This window comes from Anabrus simplex, chromosome 5 (genome assembly GCF_040414725.1).
Source record: "Anabrus simplex isolate iqAnaSimp1 chromosome 5, ASM4041472v1, whole genome shotgun sequence".
Taxonomy (NCBI): Eukaryota; Metazoa; Arthropoda; class Insecta; order Orthoptera; family Tettigoniidae; genus Anabrus; species Anabrus simplex.
In genome coordinates, this window is record NC_090269.1 from 63,410,294 (window position 1) to 63,433,159 (window position 22,866).

Sequence of the window (22,866 nt, forward strand, 5' to 3'; positions counted from 1 at the left end):
AACGCACGGGCAGAAACAATTTATTCCCCGTGTTGTGAGTGTAGAAAAATTATAAAATTAACATCGAACATAAGTGCAAGTCTGTCCGGAGTTCTGGGACAAGTCTTATCAAAATCGGTTTATTAGAAGCAAATTTGGCAGATTACACAACCAAGCCTCATAGAGGGGATAGCGTCCTTCCGGAAATTATAAAAGAAACCCCCCACCGTAGATTTTTCAGTGTCGATCTGGAACTTGGAGCCGCGGGAGCTTGTGCCCGTCATCTTGGGAAATTCGCGCCAGATTGACCGACAATAATTAAATACATGTTCGTGGCTAAGGTCCATAAATTTGGTTAAGAAGAAAAGCGATTGGGAAAGTTCTGAACGTTTGCAGACGAACTGGGAAGGTGTAGGCTGGTTGGAATATACACAGCAGATTTTATATTTTATCATTTCATGTACTCTTGTAAGTGAAGAGGGTCTGTGGGAAGCTACGCAGAGGAGTTCTGCTCCCTTTATCGGTTGAACACCTGTTCTTATTGAAGCAACGGAGAGAGAAACCACTCTGAGAAAGCATCAGACAGTTGTAGTCGACTGCAGGACGAGGGAGGTTCGTGGTGCAAGTTACAGAGAAAGTGCATTATTTATATGGTAATTTTAATATCGTGTGTGTGAAGGGTAGTGTTTGGATGAGTGATATTTTGAAGATGAAAATGTTATCTGTAAAAATGAGTGGCTAAGTACGAGGTTGCTGGTGAGGATGTGACCAGAATGCTGAGAATGTCACCATTGTGCAGGTCTGTCTAATTTATATTATGTTGTAGTTAGTTAGTTACTGTCTGTCCTAAACAAATTTTCCAGATGATTGTCGGGTCGATATTCGTAAGTATCAGGCGAGAGGCGTTGTAAATTTTGGTCAGCGTGTGAAAATTTCAGTGTGTAAATTTCGTGTCAAGAACGGTAAAATGCGACGCTTAAATTTTTGTGTTGAGATGAGATATCATTCAAAGTGCGGATTTGTGAACGTTATAAGTGTAAATTTGTCGTGGCGAATATCGTAATCTCAGGTGTCAGTTGCATTCAGAAATGCTGGTCGATAATAATAATAATAATAATAATAATAATAATAATAATAATAATAATAATAATAATAATAATGTTTACCGCGGGATAAGGAAATTCTTCTCTGTTAAATTGCATTTAACCAGTTATTTTTGCAAGGATCGTAAGCATATTTAGATAATGTCAATGAAATTTGTTAGAGTCACAGTTATTAATGGGAAGGAAATTTTGAGACATCGTGTATACCAGTGTTGCGAAAGGTCGATGTGTGCTCTTGGACTCTTGAGGTTCGAAATCGGAATAATAGTAAAGTAAGAGATGTGTTTAATAATGGTTGTCGTTTTCACCAGGGGATCGAAGTATGAAAAAAGGGTCTTGAAGGAAAAGGGATTGAGAGCGATGGATTTATATGTACGTGGAGATGAGAGAGAGAAGGGATACCGCTGGAATAAAGCGATGAGAAAGTGTGTTGAAGCAAGCTGTATTTTGGTAGAGGAAGTATTTAGGAAACAGGCTGTGTAGTGACAGGCTGTATTGTTTCCGTGATCAATCCGAATTTGAGACGACTATGGTGTGAAGCCTTGTAAATTTATAGAACGATTCCAAGTGAAAACGACTCTAGTAAATGTTAAAGTCTGGGTAGTTAACATCCAGTGATTTTTGATAAGATAATGAGCGGCCTCAAGGATTAACGAGCATTTTGGACACACGGTTGGATTATATTGAATTTGTTCACTGGAGAAGTCATTGATAAGATGGTTGGAATTGATGATAGGCGATCTGAGAATTTCGAATGCGGTGGTGATGATTATTATTTTGAAGGCATCCACTAAAAGGGTAAACGTGTGTTGGGAATTTTCATTTGCTTCCCTAACACTTCAGTGCACAGGCTGAGATTGTGCTCGAGGTGGAGAATCGTTCGTCACGTCTATTTATTTTTGAGTTCACATATTATAATGAGGTAGACACTTACTGTATTTTTCGAGAGGTAGATATTTACTGTATTTCGACTTGCATTCCTTTGGTAATAGAGACGTTGGTTCCGTCGTGTGGTATTTGTCTGACCAGATTTTGTATTAATATCAGAGTTTGTTTGAAATTGCTGTTCGCCTGATATGATAAGGGAGACGTGGTACGACCCACTCTGACGCCCGACGATAGATTTAGGACGTCACGTGTTATTCTTAGAGTCACTGATGATGAGACGTCCTAGGTCACGCCCGACGATAGAATTTGGAAGGCATCATGTATATAATGATTAGGGTTAGGGTGTACAGATTTCAAGTGAGCCCGACGATAGGTCTGGGATGGTAGCTGTACACACTCAAGTCTCGGTTTAGATGTTTTTCTTTTGTTTTGTTTCTTGAAGCGGCCTGGGGAAAGGTAGCATTTACAATACGATATGATTTTATGACGAGGGTCAATGCGGAGCTCTCCATTGAGATAACGGGACTGCTATCAGAGAAGTGAGGGGTGTCCAAGTGTTGGATATCGGCTCGACATAGATTAAATGTTTTTACTGTAATTCTTCGTGCGTGCTAAGCGTTAATGACTTCGAGATGTTAATTTATTTTTACGGACTTTATTGTTTTCTCGTTTTGACGTCCGTTCTCGTTTGGTTGTGTGCATATTGACACTCAGTGTATTAGTGTGAGACTTGAGTTGCGAATGCGGTTTCGATTCGTCAGCCAGTATTTTATTTTATTTTCATCTTGTCGTACTTTCATTTTTATTCATAGTTAGAGTAAGTAAGTAATCACTTTACCAGTAGTGTGTTGGGACAGACAGTAAATAGAGAGATCTGTACTGGTAGCATTGTTTCCAAGGGAAAGAATTCCTTAAAATTGTAGTAAATTTTAGCGTGGACTGGTAATTTTATTAAGCATAACAAACCCATTTCTAACCTGAAAATCGGTTCAATAATAATATTTTCAAGTGACTTTTCACTTTTTGATTAACTTCAGTGTTTGGCATTTCTTCTAAATGCATGATTAGTAATTGTTTCCTGCATTTCGCAGTTTTGTTCCTTTAGAACGATCTAACGTAAGATCCTCCCGGATCCTGTTGTTGTTGGTTCCTTCCGAACAGCTGTTTGGGGCGATGCACAGTTAGCATCGGGATTATCTTATCACTTAAGGGTGTCATGAATGACAAATACATGGTGGAATTTTATTTCAATTGTGAATGATGCTGTTAACTTGTAGTGAACACCATGCTTTCCCATAATATTTTGCAACCTATCCAAAGCAACTGATAGTCAGTTTGGTTCGATTAAGGGTCCATTCGGCGGATGTTCCGTATCCGTGAAGGGTATTTGACTGGTGGATAACCTTAATTGAGAGAAAATCAGGCGTTCTACTTGTTGAAAGTCAGATTTTCCACGGATCGTGTGGATTAACTCTCAGTTCTCGTTTGGAATAATAGGTGCCCGGTTTTCAGGTCTTCCCTTTTTCAGTTTTTCAGTTTCGCTGTCCACTAACATATTAGCTTCTCTGAAGCAACTCTTCGACATTGGAAGAAACGAAGTGACGTTATGTAATGTGACTGTGTTTGGAACATTCAAAAATCAATAATTTATAAAATTTCTTAATTTATATTTTTTTTTCGCAAGAATGCATATTAAATTAATTATGTTATCGTGCTATTTCAGTTTAATAAAAGTTAGTAAGCACATTTTTGCTCCTCATTTCAAGTAGTTAGGCTTTCTTCTGAACCCCATCGTTTGGTTAAGATCGTGATCGAATTTATTCCCGCAACGACCCATGATTTAAGAGTTCTAAATTGTTCTACTGTAGCAGCCGTGGCCGACCAACGATGGAATGGTAAGTTCAAGGGTTCACCACCTCGGGATGAGGACACGAGTTTACCTAAACCACTGAGCTAACCACGCCCCCAGTGACCATCATACAGAATTATTTCCCGTTTTGTGTTTCCCGACAGCCTCCGTGGCTAAGGCGGCAGTGCGCCAGCCTCTCACCGCTGGGTTCCTTGGTTCAAATCCCCGTCATTCCATGTAAGATTTGTACTGGACAAAGTGGAGGCGGGACAGGTTTTTCTCCGGGTACTCCGGTTTTCCGTGTCATCTTTTGTTCCAGCAACACTATTCAATATCATATTATTTTATTTCATCTGTCAGAGGAGTGCAACGAGGTTCACTAGCCGGCACAATTCCTATCCTCGCCACTAGATGGGAGGGGGGCTCATTCATTCCATTGCTGACCCGGTCAAATGACTGGAAACAGGCTGTGCTCGTATCTGGTTTGACGTTTCGCTGATGTCGAAGTACTCTTACGAGTTCCGCTCCCTGGATTATCTTAACCGACTCATATAAAATATCCCATTCTATCTTGCCTTCTATCTATGATCAGTTGTATCAGGCTCAAATACTTTGATAAAAAGAAAACAGAGAAACAAAGGTTTCATTATAATAATATTATTGGTTTAACGACCCACGAATTACTTTTTATGGTTTTTGGAGACGCCGAGGTGCCGGATTTTTTTCACGCAGGAGTTGTTTTACGTGCCGGTATGTCTATCGACACGAGACTGGAGTGTTTGAACACCTTAAAATACGACTTGACTGTACCGTGATGGAACCCGCCAAGTTGAGCTCAAGAGACCAGCGCTCAACCGCCTGAGCTATTCAGCCCGGCACTATTAGCAGCTCTATTAGTCTTGGATAGAATTGGAATTTGAAGGGGCTACTGCTTCGTACATTCAGTCACGCATTGACCGTGAATCGGTGCTAAATGAAGAGCTAACCGCGATGTCTCAGAACTTTCACTCCTTACTGGAGAGAAGAAAGTCATGACTGCATCAATATCGCACACTAAGACATGGTGAGAATTTTAAGCTTGATTAGATAGGTTTATACATTTCCGAAGTTAAAAATTAAGGTCACAGTTTCACATAAATTAGATTCTACCAAACCGGAGTAGTAAGTGCGTATTCGGATCGCGTGAAAGGCCATGGGTTCGAAAAATTTAGAAATGATACCTCACCTTCTGAAGAGTCCGGCTCCAAGGCTAAGTGGTTAGCGTTCTGGCCCTTGGTCACAGGGGTCCCGGCAGGGTCGGGGATGTTAACCTGGAACGGAACGGGGTGTATGTGCCGTCATCATCATCATTTCATCCTCATCACGACGCGCACGTCGCCTACGGGAGTCAGATCAAAAGACCTGCACCAGACCTCTCCGGAGGCCATACGGCATTTCATTTCATACCTTCTCGTAATTTTTGTAAACAGAAGCTGTATTAATTTTGGATAGAACTGGGAGTAGAAGGGGCTACTGCTTCGTAAATTCAGTCATGCATTGACTGTGAATCGGTGGTTTGCTCAGTCTCACATTTTAACCGCTCAAGGTAAGGGGTATTGAATCCTAGCACAGTGAATTTAAAATGTGAAAGACCTTTGTTGGTATATTTACGTTCAAGGTCACCCCTTTTCGGCACTCCAGCAGTTCTTAAAACTGATACAGCTGGAGAGATTGTAAATCCTAGTCATTATAGTTGAATCTTTTTCTTGGCCTTCTCGTAACTTAGTAGGGTCAGCGCTGGGTATGATTTTGATCCAGCTTAAAGGCCGGATGACATTCCTGACGCCAGCCACATTTGGGGAATGCATTACCTATTGGGTGCCGCTCCCGCGGTGTAGGGGTAGCGTGCCTGCCTCTTACCCGGAGGCACCAGGTTCGATCCAGGGATTTTTACCTGGATCTGAGGGTTGGTTCGAGGTCCACTCAGCCTGCGTGATTACAATTGAAAAGCCATCTTATGGTGGGATGGTGGCCTCAGTCTACAAAACTAAGAATAACGGCCGAGAGGATTCGTCGTGCTGACCATACGACACCTCATAATCTGCAGGCCTTCAAGCTGAACAGCGGTCGCTTGGAAGGCCAAGGCCCTTCAGGGCTATTGCGCCATGGGGTTTGGTTTGATTTAGTTGCTATTGGGTCTTCTGTGGTGGTAAGGTAAGGTAAGGTAAGGTAAGGTAAGGGTTATTCTGCCCGAAGGCAGGTCCGAACCTCCGCAGAGGTGTTCCTGAGCCGGAGTTTACGTGCGGTAGGGTGGCCAGTTCCTTTCCGCTCCTCCATTCCCTTACCCCCCACCAACAGCGTGTGACAACCCATCCAACTCCTGACCACGCCCACGGGATCCGGTGTTTCAACACGGCTACGGCCGTTGGCGTATATAAATGAAGAGAAAAGAATTATGACTGACACCAACACCCAGTCCCCCAGACAGAGGAATTAACCACACAAAAATAATATCTTTAGCGAAGCTGGAAGTCGAACACAGAGCCCACTGAACCGAAGGCCAGTACGGTGACCATTGATCGAACTTGAATATAAATAAATAAATAAATAAATAAATAAATAAATAAATAAATAAATAAACAGCTCGATTGAAAGCAAGTATGTCACAGAAGATTAAGGTTCTAAAAATAATTCGAAATGTCTTTCTACCAGAGAATGTTGGAAGTATGGAAATATATTGGGGCAGGCACTTCTCACCTGAAAGGACTACAATTCGCTTGACCCAGTTACTCGCCGAGTCGTAATCTCCAGATGAGAAACTTGTTTCTGATGCCAGGAAATAAACGTCGGATCCCCGGGCGCTGTTTTCTACTAGGTAGCCTTGCTGGAGAGGAATTCTCACCTTGTCCTCGTGAATAGATGTGCAGTCTTACATTTTTCACTTATTTAAGCTAAAATAAGGGTCATATTTAACTACAGGTCCTAACTAGGTCAGATCTAGAGGTGCAATTTCTGGAGGTCTCCCATTATTATCTTACAGTAAATAAACACGCTTAGACAATAGAATCAAGTATATTACAGGTACAATTTACCATGCATTACCTCCAGTCCAAGGAATCGCAACTTGTGAGATGTGCATGGCGACCACAAGGCTGTCGCTGAGTCCGGAATAAATTCATTTGCTTGTGATTTAAACGTTACACTGACACCTTCAGGTTCTCCGATCGAGTGAGTTGGCTGCGCGGTCCGTGCCGTGTAGCTGTTAGCTTCCATTTGGGGGATGGTGGGCTCAAACCCCACTATCGGCAGTCCTGAGAATGATTTTCTGTGGTTTCCCATTTTCACACCAGGCAAATTCTGGGGCTATACCTTAAGTAAAGCAATTGTAACATTCTTCCCAGACATAGCTCGTTCCTATCCTATCGCCACAAAAAGACAAATCTATGTTGGTGGGACGTTAAACCCCAAGTAAAAAAATAGAACTTAAAAACATAAACAAATGCGCTAGGACGCGTCCCCTTAATAATCCAAAGTTAAAGGTTCGATGCGGAGCCCGATACGGAATCTCTTGCCAGTGAACATCAGAGGCATGTCTAGCAAAGCTTATAAACGTGCATGTAGAATGACTAAGAAAACATGAATAAATCATCCAGTTGTAGTCTTATAGTTGCTACTCTTCAACTTCCACACAGTTTCCTTCTTCTTTCCATAGGACATTTTATTTCTCCTCTTAATTTTCCTTCTCTTCACCTCCAAACTAAAGGTATAATAATTTCGTGTGGCTATTTCTAGCCGAGTGCAGCCATTGTAAGGCAGACCCTCCGATGAGGGTGGGCGGCATCTGCCATGTGTAGGTAACTGCGTGTTATTGTGGTGGAGGATAGTGTTATGTGTGGTGTGTGAGTTGCAGGGATGTTGGGGACAGCACAAACACCCAGCCCCCGGGCCATTAGAATTAACCAATGAAGGTTAAAATCCCCGACCCGGCCGGGAATCGAACCCGGGACCCTCTGAACCGAAGGCCAGTACGCTGACCATTCAGCCAACGAGAAACTGAAGGTGATATTTCGGTACCTCCTTCAAATTGCCAACGGCCGTAGCCGTGTTGAAACACCGGATCCCGTGAGATCTCCGCAGTTAAGCAACATTGGGCGTGGTCAGAAGTAGGATGGGCTGCCACGCGCTGTTGGTGGGGGGTAAGGGATTGGAGGAGCGGTAAGGAACTGGCCAACCTACCGCACGTAAACTCCGGCTCAGGAACACCTCTGCGGAGGTTCGGACCTGCCTTCGGGCAGTATAACCGTTACCTTATCTTCAAATTTGTACTCTTTTCCTTTTATGGCCAAATTTACTTCTATTATGTCATGTTATTTTAGTATTACTACCTTTTATATTATGACTCAAACTTAAGAGTTTTATGTATGACAGACTCTCGCCAATAGATTTAAGTTTTGAAAAGTGTAATCAATGAATGGAGAGCAGAATACCAGCATAAGGCTGGGTTACACGGACAAACTGAATATTGACATTGAATTTTACTGGTGATATGGGTATACTAAGCGAAACAGAAGATCAGGTCAAGATGATGGTGCAAAAGCTAAAAAGCTACAGGAGATAGCTAAGAAAACAGACGTGAAAATATACGCAAAGGCGCAAGTAATGAACACTACCACGGGCTGGAAAACGACACACGGAGTATGCAAAAAGTAAACAAATATCTGTGTCAAAGGATACAGTCAGATGAATAGGAAATAGATGTGAATAAGGAAAGGACTAGGAAGATGAAATGGCATAAAAGATAACACAATAAATATACAAAAATAAGTCAATAAACGAAACTGAAAACAGTACAACATTGCGATAAGGCAAGAAACATCATACGCATCCGAATGTGTAACTCACGGTAGGAAAGCAAAAGCTGAAGAGATGAGAATGATTAGACACGAGAACCTCAGAAAGATATTAGACTCCAGAAAAACCTACATAACAATGATACGCACACACAGAGAGTTTGAAACCCGAGAAACAGCACAGGAGCGTAACAGACAGAGGGAGAGGGAGACCAGAAGTTAGAACATTAAGAGGTTTGGGGAGCGGAAGAGAAAGTAGAGAAGCACAGGAGATCGTCAGAAGGACCAAACTATAACAGTAATAAATCCATGATAGGATTCTGTTTTTAATATGAGTGTATGTAGGTTAGACTATTTTATCTATGTTCTTATATTATTGTTATCATACATCTTTTTCTTAACATTTGTTACTGTTATCACAATTATCATCTCCATCTGGCTCCGTGGTTAAATAGTTAGCCCTGGTTCAGGGGATCCTGGGTTCGATTCCCGGCTGGATCGGTGATTTTAACCTTAATTGATTAATGCCTCTGGTTTAGGGGCAGGGTCTGTGTGCTGTCCTCAACATTAGAATCCATCATAGTTAGGGACCCATCCTCACATGCGCAGGTCGCCCAAGGACGTCAACGCGAAGGACCTGCACCAGGCCCTACCGGAGGCCTAAAAATATTATTTGCATTATTTTAACGATAATGGAGCCTTAGATTTGGGAGTTCAGGGTCTCTCAACTTGGAAACGTAAGTTGGTGTCCGTGGTTCCCATACCTGAGTACGGCATAGCTTCCACTTGTGCCAAGCTCCTCACTTTCATATTTCCTGTCCGACCTCCTTTAGTCAAATCTTGTTTTTTTTTTTTGACACCGAGGGTTTTAATTTTGCGATGCTTGAGAGTCTATCTTTGGCCCATACCTTCATTTTTCGAAGTGTCGGTTCCCTTCCATTTTTCCCTCTGATTAGTGTTAATAGATGGTGGTTGCCCAGTTGTACTTTCCCTTTAAATAATAATCACCACCACCATCTTACTTGTGGACTAATGCCTATATTTACCTGGATAATTAAAGCATCTTACCTTATATTATCGAATACTGACAATAATGGGTACTTATTTCAAATCCCAGTGAACTACCCCACTATCAGACCATCATTATTACAGTATTTCCAACTCTCGCACATTTCTATCGCACATTTTGCATTTTTGTTCTTTAGTGATATACGCAAATATAAGAACAGATCTTCACTAGGGCAATCACATTAAGGAGGATGAATATAAAGTTTACAGATCTCTTCATATAAGGGTACTTAGGGATTGTAATGAGGATGTAAATATACCCTCCATGGCTCAGGCGGCGGCACGCTGGCTTCTCACCACTGCGTTCCCTGCTTCAAATTTCGGTCACTCCATGTGGGATTTGTGCTGGACAAAGCGGAGGCGAGGCAGGTTTTTCTCCGGCTACTACGGTTTTCCCTGTCATCTTTCACTCCAGCAACACTCTCCAATATCAATTCTTTTCATCTGTCAGTCATTAATCATCGCCCCAGAGGAGTGTCACAGGCTTCGGCAGCCGACACAATTCCTATCCTCGTCGCTAGATGGGGGCTTCACTAATTCCATTCCTAACCCGGTTAAATGACTGGAAACAGACTGCGGATTTTAATTTTTCATAAAAGATGTAAATGAGTATGGTTCTAATGTATGGGACCACGAGAAATTGATTTTTTAAACCAGTACGATTCGTTCTGAGTGATTTCCGTTAAAGGAGTAGTGTTACGAAATGTTGTAACTAGATGCTCGCCTAAGCGGTGTCTTCCGGGGTGTCACAGGAGAGATGGCGTGGGATGACATTAGTAGACGAATGAGGCTAAGTGAAGCTTTTGAAGGCAGAGAGGTCATAAATATGAAGAAAAAGTTGGAATACAAGACGACAAATTGGGGAAATTCATTTAAAGGAAAAGGAATTGAGGAGTGGAATAATTTATCAAGGGAAATGAAAATCTACAGCCTGTTTCAGTCATTCGACCGGGTCAGAAATGGAATGAATGAAGCCCTCACTAGCGGGGGATTAGGAAATGTGCCGGCCGCCGAAGCCTGTCTCACTCCTCTGGGGCAATGATTAATGACTGACAGATGAAATGAAATAATACTGGAGAGTGTCGCTGGACTGAAAGATGACAGGGAAAACCGGTGTACCTGGAGAAAATCCTGTCCCGCTTCCGCTTTGTCCAACACAAATCTCACATGGAGTGATCCCGATTTGATTCAGGGAACCCAGCGGTGAGATGACGGCGCGCTGCCGCCTGAGGCTTTAATTTATCAAGGGAAATGTTCGATATATTTTCAAGTTCTTTGGAATCATTTAAGAAATGATTAGGTAAACACTTGATAGAGAATCTGCAACCTGGGCGACAGCACTAAATTCAGATAATGACTGATTGTTTGTTTGTGTGTTTGTTTGTTTATTTGATTGTGATCTCTTAGCGCTCCTATTTGTCATGAGTACTTCCATTTTTTTAAACTCGTCAAGTAAGTATTATGAATGAAAAACTGAAGTCAGGGAATTCTCGAGCTATCGATAAAGTACAGTAAGTTATACGTTTCATTAAAATATCGATTAGTTCTAAATATCACAGCCAGTGGTCACTGCTCGGTATCTGCATAATTATCTCCACGTTGCTGTATATATCAAGGAAGTTAAAGCAGCAATTGCAATGAAAGTGCTCTTCCATGAACATAAATTATGTACTACTGAAGTGAAGATTTCTTGGACAATGCAGTAAAACGAATGATGAGCACTAGGGTTCGGAAGTTTATGACCTAATGAAGTACAAAATATGAAAGCAAATATGCCCTAAAAAGTAGCGGTTTCGATACACAAGCCGACCATCGCCAGTTCACTTGCAGGCGCCGTCAAATGCTATTAGATATATCCATTAGGGTACAAGGAAGGAGTTGAGGTGCAAAAAACCCTCTGTTTTACTTAAAAACAAACAAAAAATGTTTTATTAGCATGATTTTTTTTTGTATCTGCTCGCGTACGTTCGTAGGCATCTCTTCCCGGAATCAAGTCTTCTAAGCCTGCTGCCTATTTATTTCTGGAAAAGAAACAAATACACATCTACCACAATCTCTTGAAAGCCTGTGTTTGAAACTCGACGCAGATAACGATTACCTTGTTTAAAACGACGCCTCAATTTCAACAAAAATGTTCAAAATATAAACAAATATGACCTTGTTGTTTTTGTTGTTGTTTAAGTCATCAGTCTTTAGACTGGTTTGATGCAGCCCTCCATGCTACCCTATCCTGTGCTAACCTTTTCATTTCTACGTAACTATTGCATCCTACATCTGCTCTAATCTGCTTGTCATATTCCTACCTTGGTCTACCCTTACCGTTCTTACCACCTACACTTCCTTCAAAAATCAACTGAACAAGTCCTGGGTGCCTTACGATGTTTCCTATCATTCTATCTCTTCTTCTCGTCAAATTTAGCCAAATCGATCTCCTCTCGCCAATTCGATTCAGTACCTCTTCATTTGTGATTCGATCTATCCATCTCACCTTCAGCACTCTTCTGTAACACCACATTTCAAAAGCTTCTATTCTCTTTCTTTCTGAGCTAGTTATCGTCCATGTTTCACTTCCATACAATGCCACGCTCCACACGAAAGTCTTCAAAAACATCTTTCTGATTCCTATATCAATGTTTGAAGTGAGCAAATTTCTTTTCTTAAGAAAGCTCTTCCTTGCTTGTGCTAATCTGCATTTTATATCCTCCTTACTTCTTCCATCGTTAGTTATTTTACTACCCAAGTGATAATATTCATCTACTTCCTTTAAGACTTCATTTCCTAATTTAATATTTCCTGAATCACCTGCCCTCGTTCGACTGCACTCCATTACTTTTGTTTTGGACTTATTTGTTTTCATCTCGTACTCCTTACCCAAGACTTTGTCCATACCATTCAGCAACTTCTCGAGATGTTCTGCAGTCTCAGATAAAATAACAATATCATCGGCAAATCTCAAGGTTTTGATTTCCTCTTCTTGGATTGTGATTCCCTTTCCAAATTCCTCTTTGATTTCCTTTACTGCCTATTCTATGTAAACATTGAAAAGGAGGGGGGACAAATTGCAGCCTTGCCTCACTCCTTTCTGGATTGCTGGTTCTTTTTCAAAGCCCTCGATTCTTATCACTGCAGACTGATTTTATACAGATTGTAGATAATTCTTCGTTCTCGGTATCTGATCGCAATCACCTTCAGAATCTTAAATAGCTTGGTCCAATCAACATTATCGAATGCCTTATTCTAGATCTACGAATGCCATGTGCGTGGACTTGTCCTTCTTGATTCGATGATCTTATATCTCTAAAATGAGCAAAATATTATCAAAGCAATAAAAATGGCTGAGATGTGCATTTACATGCAATAAAAACTTGCTTTAAACGAGGTTAGGGACCCATTATTCAGTTATTTTTCAGATTTCGGATGAAATGAGCTCAAGAAAGAAATATGGCTTTTCCTTATCCGAACCCTAATGATCATTTATAGTACCGATAACTAAATAATTTTTATAACATAATTTTAAAACTTTTAAATGAAATTTTACAGAAAATGATAAGTTGGTTGGAAAGAGTGTAACTTGAACATAAACCAAAGCCACCTACATGCAGCCCATGCGGAAGAATGAAAGGTAGAGGCTTCCGCTATCCGTAACCTCGGCATTTAGCGGGATACGCCAAGAGAAGTTAGTTCTATGCCCGGCCCGGGAATAATCTGTTAACTCATATTTTATATAAGCTATGTGAACTTCAGGACAATATGCCTCTCCTAAAGAGGAAATCTTGTTTCTAACCTGTTGGTGCATCCGGCCCCGCGGTATAGGGGGCAACGCGTCCGCCTGTCACCCGGCGGCCGCGGGTTCAATACCCGGCCGGGTCAGGGGTTTTTAATTGTAGAAGATTAATATCCCTGGCCTTTCCTCACATTCAACACTCTACACTTCCGCCATTCCAATTACATGCAGGTTCATATCATATGGTGCAAGTAGTGGCAAAAGATCTCCAGAGGTCGACGCCACGAACAAATATCATTAAAAAAAATCTGTTGGTGCACGTCGAGTGAACATCTGGCAACGTGCTTGTTATGGGACGGAAATCTTCTTTCTAAAGTTTTTGTCTTTCTGACGCGGAATCGAATCCACATCTTTCCGGGTAAATCTAACTTCAATTTAATGAATTTTTTATATTGTGGTTCTTGTGAAAAGTAAAGTACATCACCTCTTCGCATAATATTATTCGGTTCCAAAAATATGTTCAACAGAAATTCCCACTAGCCAGTTATATAAATTGTTCGGTATGAAATTTCTTCTTCTTCTTGAACTTTTCAAACTTTTTACCAATCTTTTGGGGTCGACACTTCGTGTTGTTTTGGCCCAGTTTTACGGCCGGATGCCTTTACTGACGCCAATCCTGTTCACAATTGGGTGTTTTAGTGGTGATTGGTAGCGTAGTGTACTGTATTGTATGTAGATGAAGACATTAGTATTAAGACGAACACAAACATCCAGCGCTTGAAATATATGCAGTTAGAATCCCCGGCTCAGACCGGAATCGAATCCGGGGCCCTGCAAGCCAAAGGCCACTACGCTGACCATTCATCCAAAGAGTCGGACGAACAGAGTGAAAGGGTTTATGTAAAACGTGGCAATGGTCCAATGAAGTTATCAAAACCGTAAGCACACTGATAATGGAACAGAATAACTTAATCGCACAGAAAATATAATAATAATAATAATAATAATAATAATAATAATAATAATAATAATAATATTGGATTTACGTCCCACTAACTACTTTTATGGTTTTCGAAGACGCCGAGGTACCGACATTTAGTCCCGCAGGAGTTCTTTTACGTGCCAGTAAATCTACCGACAAGAGGAACCTTCAAATATCACTGGACTAAGCCGGGATCAAACCTGCCAAGTTGGGGTCAGAAGGTCAGCGCCTCAACCGTCTGAGCCACTCAGCCCGGTCGGAAAATATGAAATACAGGACCTATACACATACAAGTTGAAACAGTGGTACACTCAGCTCGGATACCAGTGCCATTGACCATCACTCTTTGAATTGCGAATATGCCGCCATTCTATAGAGGTTAGTGTAATCGCTTCCTAAACGGTTGGCCGGGGGTTCGCTTACCGTTTCTCCCACGAACTGAGGATTGGTTTGAATTACTGGAATGGGATGCACAGACCCTCAGGTAACATAATTGAGAAATATTGTTAAAATCTCACTGCTTGATATCCTAGAAGTGATGTTCAAACTTTTTAATTTTATATTTGATTGCAGAGATTTTGTAATTAATTACTATTAATCAGCCGATTGCAGAAAGAATACAAGTAATAATTCGAGGACAAATGTAACTTTCCAGAATAAAAAAAATTCAATACAACCACTCATAAAAGTTCCCCAAACTACAGACTATGTAATGTCTGCAACAGTGCAGTTCAGAAAAAAAATTCTTTAGACTTCTGTGTACCTCTAGATCTGATTCTACAACAATTCACAACCTCCGTGAACACTCTCTAAATAATTTACAATGCTGATTTGAACCACAAAATATACTTCAAACTTTCTACATTAAGCTCTATTCCATAAAAATTATTATTAGTGTTAGAACTCGAAGAAAATACTAGTTCAGATTATTATGAAATGACTTTATTTTATTTTACTCTTTCTTGTAAAGATTAAATTAGGTTAGATATGAAATATTCTTTCTTTCTCATTGTAAATATAATATTGTCCGGCCCCGCGGTGTAGGGGGCAACGCGTCCGCCGGTCACCCGGCAGCCCCGGCTTCGATTCCCGGCCAGGTCAGGGGTTTTTAATTGTAAATGATTAATATCCCTGGCCTGGGGACTGGGTATTTGTGTCGTCCTTAACATTCCGTTTTACGACTCGTTGGCTGAACGGTCAGCGTACTGGTCTTCGGTTCAGAGGGTCCCGGGTTCGATTCCCGGCCGGGTCGGGGATTTTAACCTTAATTGGTTAATTCCAATGGCACGGGGGCTGGGTGTATGTGTTGTCTTCATCATCATTTCATCCTCATCATGACGCGCAGGTCGCCTACAGGAGTCAAATTGAAAGACCTGCACCTGGCGAGCCGAACCCATCCTGGGATATCCCGGCACTAATTTTTCATTTCAACGTTCCGTTCCTTTCCTTTCCTCACATTCAACGCTTTACATTTCCGCAATTTCCAAATGCACGCAAATATGATGCAAAGTAGGGGAATAAATAGCATTAATATATATAATATTAGAATAGTTCAGATAGTAAGTTATTAGACTGGTTTAGATACGAAATTGTTTTTTTATCTACTTGTTTCTTGTAAGGATTATATATGCAATATTATTTCTTTCTCATTGTAAATATATTAGAATAGTTTAGATATTAGGTTATTGCACTGATTCGAAACATTGAAAAATAAACACATGTAAATAATTGGCACTTTAATTGGGATTAGAAATCCTGTAGTGCGCAGTGTAATTTAGATAAATTAATAACTAATACGTCAATTGGAGTAAAATATGCATATTTTTCTTGTCAAACACCAGTCAAATTTTCTGTGATTATGCGACTCACAACGTATATACATTTCGCGTACATATTCGAGTCAAAGAAGTGTCAGGGGAATCCCAAATCACTCACCTTGTCTCCACCAGAGGGTTTGTTTTGTCACTCGCTTGTTCACTCACGCGGCCACTTCACAGTCATGTCACAGACACTAACACACAGCTTGTCCTGAAGACAGCACGCTTACTGAGGAGTCACAGTTACCTGCTGACAAGCTTCCCGCTAGTGGCGGGAGGGAGACTGATGGAGTGGGGGGGGCCGCGATTGAAAGTGAACAGTACTGGTTGGAGAACGTTTAGGTCGGGTAAAAATCGTCGCGCGAAGAAAGTGACGTTCTAACGGCCCTTGTTAAACACATAGCTCACTTGGCGACTGTTGTTAATAAAGCTAGCGATTCATTTAATGGATTTACACCGAGCAAGTGACAACGCGGCTATTTCACGTAACTATCAGCTTGCATTCGACAGGTAGTGGGTTCGAACCCCACTTTCCGGTGGTATTTGAAGGTGCTCAAGTACGTCAGCCTTGTGTCTGCAGATTCATTGGCACATAAAAGAACTCCTGCGGGACTAAATTCCGGCACCTTGGCGTCTCCGAAAACCGTAAAACTAGTTAGTGGGATATAAAGCAGATATTATTATTGTTAACCCCACTGCCGACAGCCCTAAGATGTTGGAGATGTTTTTCTGCGGTTTCCCATTTTTACAGCAGGAAAATGCTGGGACTGTACCTTAATTTTTAACAACTAACTTTACGTCACACAGATACAGTACTGTAGATCTTATGGCGACGATGAGAGAAGAAATGCCTAGGAGTGGGAAGGAAGCGGTCGTAGCCTTAATTAAGGTACAATCCCAACATTTGCCTGGTGTGAAAATGGGAAATCATGGAAAACCATCTTCAGGACTGCCGACGGTGGGGTTCGAACCCAGTATTTCCCGGATGCAAGCTCACAGCTGCGCGTCCCTAACCGCACGGCCAGCTCGCCCGGTGTGTACCTTATATGGAAAACCATCTTCAGGGCTGCCGACGGTGGGGTTCGAACCCAGTATTTCCCGGATGCAAGCTCATAGCTGCGCGCCCCTAACCGCACGGCCAGCTCGCCCGGTGTGTATCTTAATTAAGGCCACGGTCGGTTCCTTCCAACTCCTAGCCCTTCCCTATCCCATTGTAGCCATAAGACCTATTTGTGTCGGTGCGACGCAAATTAAATTAAATAAATAAATAGTCGGTCTCTGTAATGTAGTGGTTAGCATGATTAGCTGCCAACCCCCGAACGGCCGGGTTCAATTCCCGTCTCTGCCACCAAATTAGAAATTTGGTACGAGGGCTGGAACTGGGTCCATTCAGCCTCGCGAGCTTAACTGAGTAAAAGGGTGTTCGATTTCCACCTCGGCCATCCTCGAAGTGGTTTTCTGTGGTTTCCCACTTTTCCTCCAGACAAATGTCGGGAGGGTGCCTAACTTAAGTCACGGCAGCTTCCTTCCCTCTCCCTTGTCTATTCATTCCACTCTTCCCATCCCTCCAAAAGGCACCTGTTCAGTACAACACGTGAGGCAGCCTTGGCGAGGTACTGGTCCTCCTCGCCAATTGTATCTCCGACCCCAAGTCTCACGCTCCAGGATACTGCCCTTGAGGTGGTAGAGGTGGGATCCCTCGCTGAGTATGAGGGAGCAACCAGACCTGGAGGCTGAACGGATAAATAAATAATAAATTAAATAAAAATAGATTTAAAACATCTTACTAATCGTTTCTGTATTGTTATTGCATGTGAGTCCTGTCTGATACCATACGGTCACTCAAGACTTACCTCTGCGGTGGAGGTGGTGATGAAGGTAACAGGAAATCACTTCTTAGTTTGTTCAACATATTTCACGCACGGTTATACAAGAAAATGAAATGGCGTATGGCTTTTAGTACCGGGAGTGTCCGAGGATATGATCGGCTCGCCAGATGCAGGTCTTTCGATTTGACACCCGTAGGCGACCTGCACATCGTGATGAGGATGAAATGATGATGACGATGGGGACGACACATACACCCAGCCCCTGCGCCACCGATGGTGGTTAAAATTTCCGACCCGGCCGGGAATCGAACCCGGGACCCCTCCGACCAAAGGCCAGCACGCTAACCATTTAGCCATGGAGCCGGACGGTTATATAAGTAGACTAGCCTAGGTGGTAGTGAAGTATTCGGTTCACCTGGCAGGATATGGCTTCGATGAATTTCCCGATTAAATGAACATGAGAACACATGAACACATACTTACAAGAAATTATATCAAAAGAAGCAGTGAAATGAGAGCTCAAAGGAGAATTAACAAATGCATGAAAAGAATAAAGCAAAATAATGGACGTTCAAGATTATTTTCTAGTAGCCGAGTAGTCTTACGACAAATGACATAGGAAGTCATACCCCCAAAAAAAAAATTAAAAAATGCAGGATTATGTCGATGAGATGGTAGAGTTCTGGCATTCTGAGCTCAAACGCCAGTCTCATGTCGATAATTTCATCGGCAAATAAAAGATCTCGTGTGAGACATAATTCCGGCACATCGGTGTCTCTCAAACTCGTTAAAGTAGTTAGTGAGACGTAAAAATGAATAAAATGGGTCACACAAAATTTACAAAATATATTTTACCAACTCTCGGCTGGGATCACGGGTGTGAACTGTAGCTCATGTTTTGGGCGTGGCCCTGTTTTATAGGTGGATGCCCTTCCTGACGCCAACCCTGTGTGGAGGGATGAATCCACTATTGCGTGTTTCTATGGTGTTTGGTGTTGTGTGAATATGAAGGGAAGTGTTTTGGGACAAACACAAACACCCAGTTCACGAGCCAGGAGTATTAAACAAACGCGGTTAAAATCTCCGACCCGGCCAGCAAGTGAACCTGGGACCCTCTGAATCGGAGCCCCCTTTCCTGACTATTCAGCCAAAGAGCCGGATACAAAATAAATTATTCCACTACAAGTGCACATTATTAGCAATTAGGAGGAATCGCACATTATTAGCAATTTTTTTAAAAAAATTTCACATCTTTCCTGTAAAATTTGCAGGTGCCCATGATCGTAAGAGTAACGAATGCAAAAAAAGTATTAATAAACTATTTGGAAGTGAATGGTTTGAAAGAAATACGAACAGGAGACTAAGCATGTGACTAGGCGATTAAGGAGCTGTGCTCTTAAGTTCCAAAGTTCCGTAAATAGGGTTCCTACATATACGAACAGAGCCTCTCAGTGCAGTGAAAGCAACTGGTGTTATAAAATCGTTGGTGAGGCCGATTCCTTAACAGAAATCAGCCCAGAATTTAGGGACAGTCCCTCTGACACCCCTATTAAACCAATGACACAGGGCGAGTTGGCCGTGCGATTAGGTGCGCGCAGCTGTGGGCTAGCATCTGGGAGATAGAGGGTTCGAATCCCACTGTCGGCAGCTCTGATGATGGTTTTACGTGATTTCCCATTTCCACACCAGGCAAATGCTGGGGCTGTACCTTAAGGTCGCGGCCGCCACCTTCCCAATCCTAGCCCTTTCCCATCCTTCTGTCGCCAAAAACTTTCGATGTATTAGTGCGACGTTAAACAAATAGGAAACAATAAATAGATTAATAATATATAATAGCAGGTTCGCAGCTGCTACTACTAAACCACGAACCTACTACGCTGGCGTAGCAGGGGGAGAGGTGATACCCCCACGTGGCGCGTCCCAGGTGGCGGATATGGGGGTCCTAACCGGCTTGCCGGCGGACTTGAGGGAAATAAAATACCTCTCGCGGACCAAACACACAACCACCTGTGGGTGGGGGACGCAGACGAAGAATACACCCACGGTATCCCCTGCCTGTCGTAAGAGGCGACTAAAAGGGGCAACAAAGGTATGATCCAATTAGAACCATGAGACTACTTGTAATTAGTACCATCACGCAGGGAACACCATGGGTCGCCTTTACTTGCGCGTAGTACCACTGTGTTAGGTACGCAATAGGTTTGTGATTAGTAGCGACAGTGTATGAATCAGGAGGTGGGTCCTACAGTACCTGTGATTCGTACCCCTGTATGAGCGATGCCATGGAATTAGCGACACCATGGTTCTGCCTTACCTATTCTCAGTTCCCACTATGTTAGGAATTCCACGGGATAGTACGAGTCTCTGTGGTTAGTCCACTTATGTGAGGAACGCCATAGGTTTGCGTTGACTGTAAATAGCGCCGCGATGTGCGAAACACCACAGGTCTGTTTTACATGTGCGCATTACACTACCTGTGAATAGTACCATAATGTGTGAAATACCGCGAGTCTCCGCTACTTTTGATTAGTACCGCAACATTACACATAGCATGGTTCTACTTTCCCAGCGATAAACACCATTATGAGGGGCCGATGACTTGGATTTTGGACCCGTTTCGACTATGAGCATAATCGATTCAGCATCGTGCTATAGAAGCAGTCCCTTAGTCAGTAATACTATTGTTTTGTGCCAGCTTCTGTACATGTGAGGCACTCTGGGTCGGTTCCACTGATCGTTTTAAATTCATATCCGTCCATCCATTCTTTCTTCTCCTCACGCTTTGAATTCTGGTCAGTGGAGGATTTTGAACTTTTAAGTATTCATTTCATTTCGTCTCATTTCGTATCATTAGGGGCCGATGGCCTCTATGTTAGGCCCCTCTGAACAACAAAAATCAATCAATCGATCAATCGATCAGCTACTACTAAAATATTTTCACGCCGTACCCTCATAGATAACGTCCCGGCATTTGCTTTAGTAAGGAGAATGGAAAATCACGGAAAACCATTCTCAAAACAGTCGACGGTAGGACTAGTCCACCGCCTCTCGAATGCGGAACTGTAAAGCCACTGTGGTCACTGTTAGTCGAAGTTGCTCTGATCGGTGTAGATTCATAGGTACGTTCTTTCCTGCGTCAACTTCATCACGTTCGCTCCCGTGACTGATTGTCGGATCTAGAATGTATCCAAGGGTAGACTGTGGCTGCAAGGCGATGGTGTCAGCCCGTATATTGCTGTCATAGGTGGAGAGACCACGTACCTCTTCATTCTCCTTAAGTCCTTTCGTTTTCAGTGAACTAGCGATGGATTATCTGGTTGTATGATGACGCGAGTTCCGTAAAATTTCATTACGTGAACAGCCTTCCAGAACACGGGCAAGTGTTTGAATGTTTCTGTACCAGCGCCGACAGATGTTTTCGTTCTGGGACCTGCCTGGTGTACACAAATGAGTAACTGAATTAGAGATACCTGGCTAGTAGCATGTTGCACCTCTTTTTGCTCTGATGACTATAGCGATGCGTTAAGACATGGACTCCACAAGAAAGTAGAAGCATGAGGGAGCCATACTAATCCATATCGCTCCACAGCCTTCCATAATGCATGGCGACTGTTCGGAGCATGGCCCAGGGCGTGTACTTCTGTCTCGACAACATCCCGGATGAGGTGTAAGGGATTGAGGTCTGGTGACCTTGAGAGCCACAATCCGGAAGCGATACGCCAGCGCACTGTCTTGCTGTAGGTACAGGCATCCTTCCCTCTTCCTTTTCTATCCCTTCCCATCTTCCCATATTTTACAAGGCCCCTGTTCAGCATAGCAGGTGAAGCCGCGTGGACGAGGTACTGGTCCTCTTCCCCAGCTTCATTCCCCCGACCCAATGTCTCAACACTCCAGGACACTGCCCTTTACGCGGTATAGGTGGGGTCCCTCGCTGAATCCGAGGGAGAAACCAACCCTGGACGGTAAACAGATAAAGAAAGAAAGAAAGAAAGAAAGGATGTAAAGGAGAGGGCGTATAAATCTGGTAAGACCCCAGTTCGTGATGGTTCCAATGTATGGGAGCCACGCCAGGATTCTTAGTAAGAGAACTAGGAAATATCCTAAGAAATGCAACGCGATTTATTCGGGGTAATCTACGACAAAATAGTAGTGTTCCGAAGAAGTTGCAAATTTTATGCTGGGAAGACTTGAGAGAAAGGAGACGAGCTGCTCGACTAAGCGGTGCTGGGGCTATACCTTAAATAAGGCCACGGCTGCTTCCCTCCCTTTCCTAGGCCTTTCCTATCCCATCGTCGCCATAAGACCTATCTGTGTCGTGCGACGTAAAAAGATAAGAAAACTAAAAAGCTACAGAAAGACTAAGCGGTATGTTCCGGGCTGTCAGTGGAGAGATAGCGTGGAATGACATTAGTAAACGCATAAGCTTCAGTGGAGATTTTAAAGGTGGAAAATATGAAGATACATTTTTAATTCAAGAGGGTAATTAGGGGAAATACTCATTTACATGGAGAGGAATTGGGGGTTGGAATAATTAATGTATGAAGGGAAATCTTCCATAAATTTCTATTTTCTAAGAAATCATTTAAGGAAAGACTAGGTAAAGGATTGATAGGGAATCTGCCACCAGGGCGACGTCCCTAAATGTAGATCAATGATGATTGATCGATTGATTGATAAATGTGTGATTGTAGTAAGTTAGTTTTTGCTGCAATAAAAGGTCTACTTACGTAGTAGGAGTGGTGGAAAGGAAGAAAATGTTTAGTCAACTTTTGAAGTGCGGCCAGTGTCCAGTATTCGG

The 22,866-nt window shown here is 42.5% G+C and overlaps 1 protein-coding gene across 2 annotated transcripts in view; it reads right to left on the reverse strand.

Annotated features, from left to right (window-relative positions):
* Window positions 1-16,417, reverse strand: part of LOC136874383 (uncharacterized) — a 260,795-nt gene extending 244,378 nt beyond the window's left edge. Inside the window, exon 1 of one of the 2 annotated variants that reach the window (XM_067148020.2) lies at window positions 16,358-16,417. The gene's annotated coding sequence lies outside the window, so the exon portion shown is untranslated. The remainder of the gene's footprint in view (window positions 1-16,357) is intronic. The other variant, XM_067148019.2, reaches the window with a different exon arrangement.
* Between the last annotated feature and the right edge of the window lie 6,449 nt (window positions 16,418-22,866).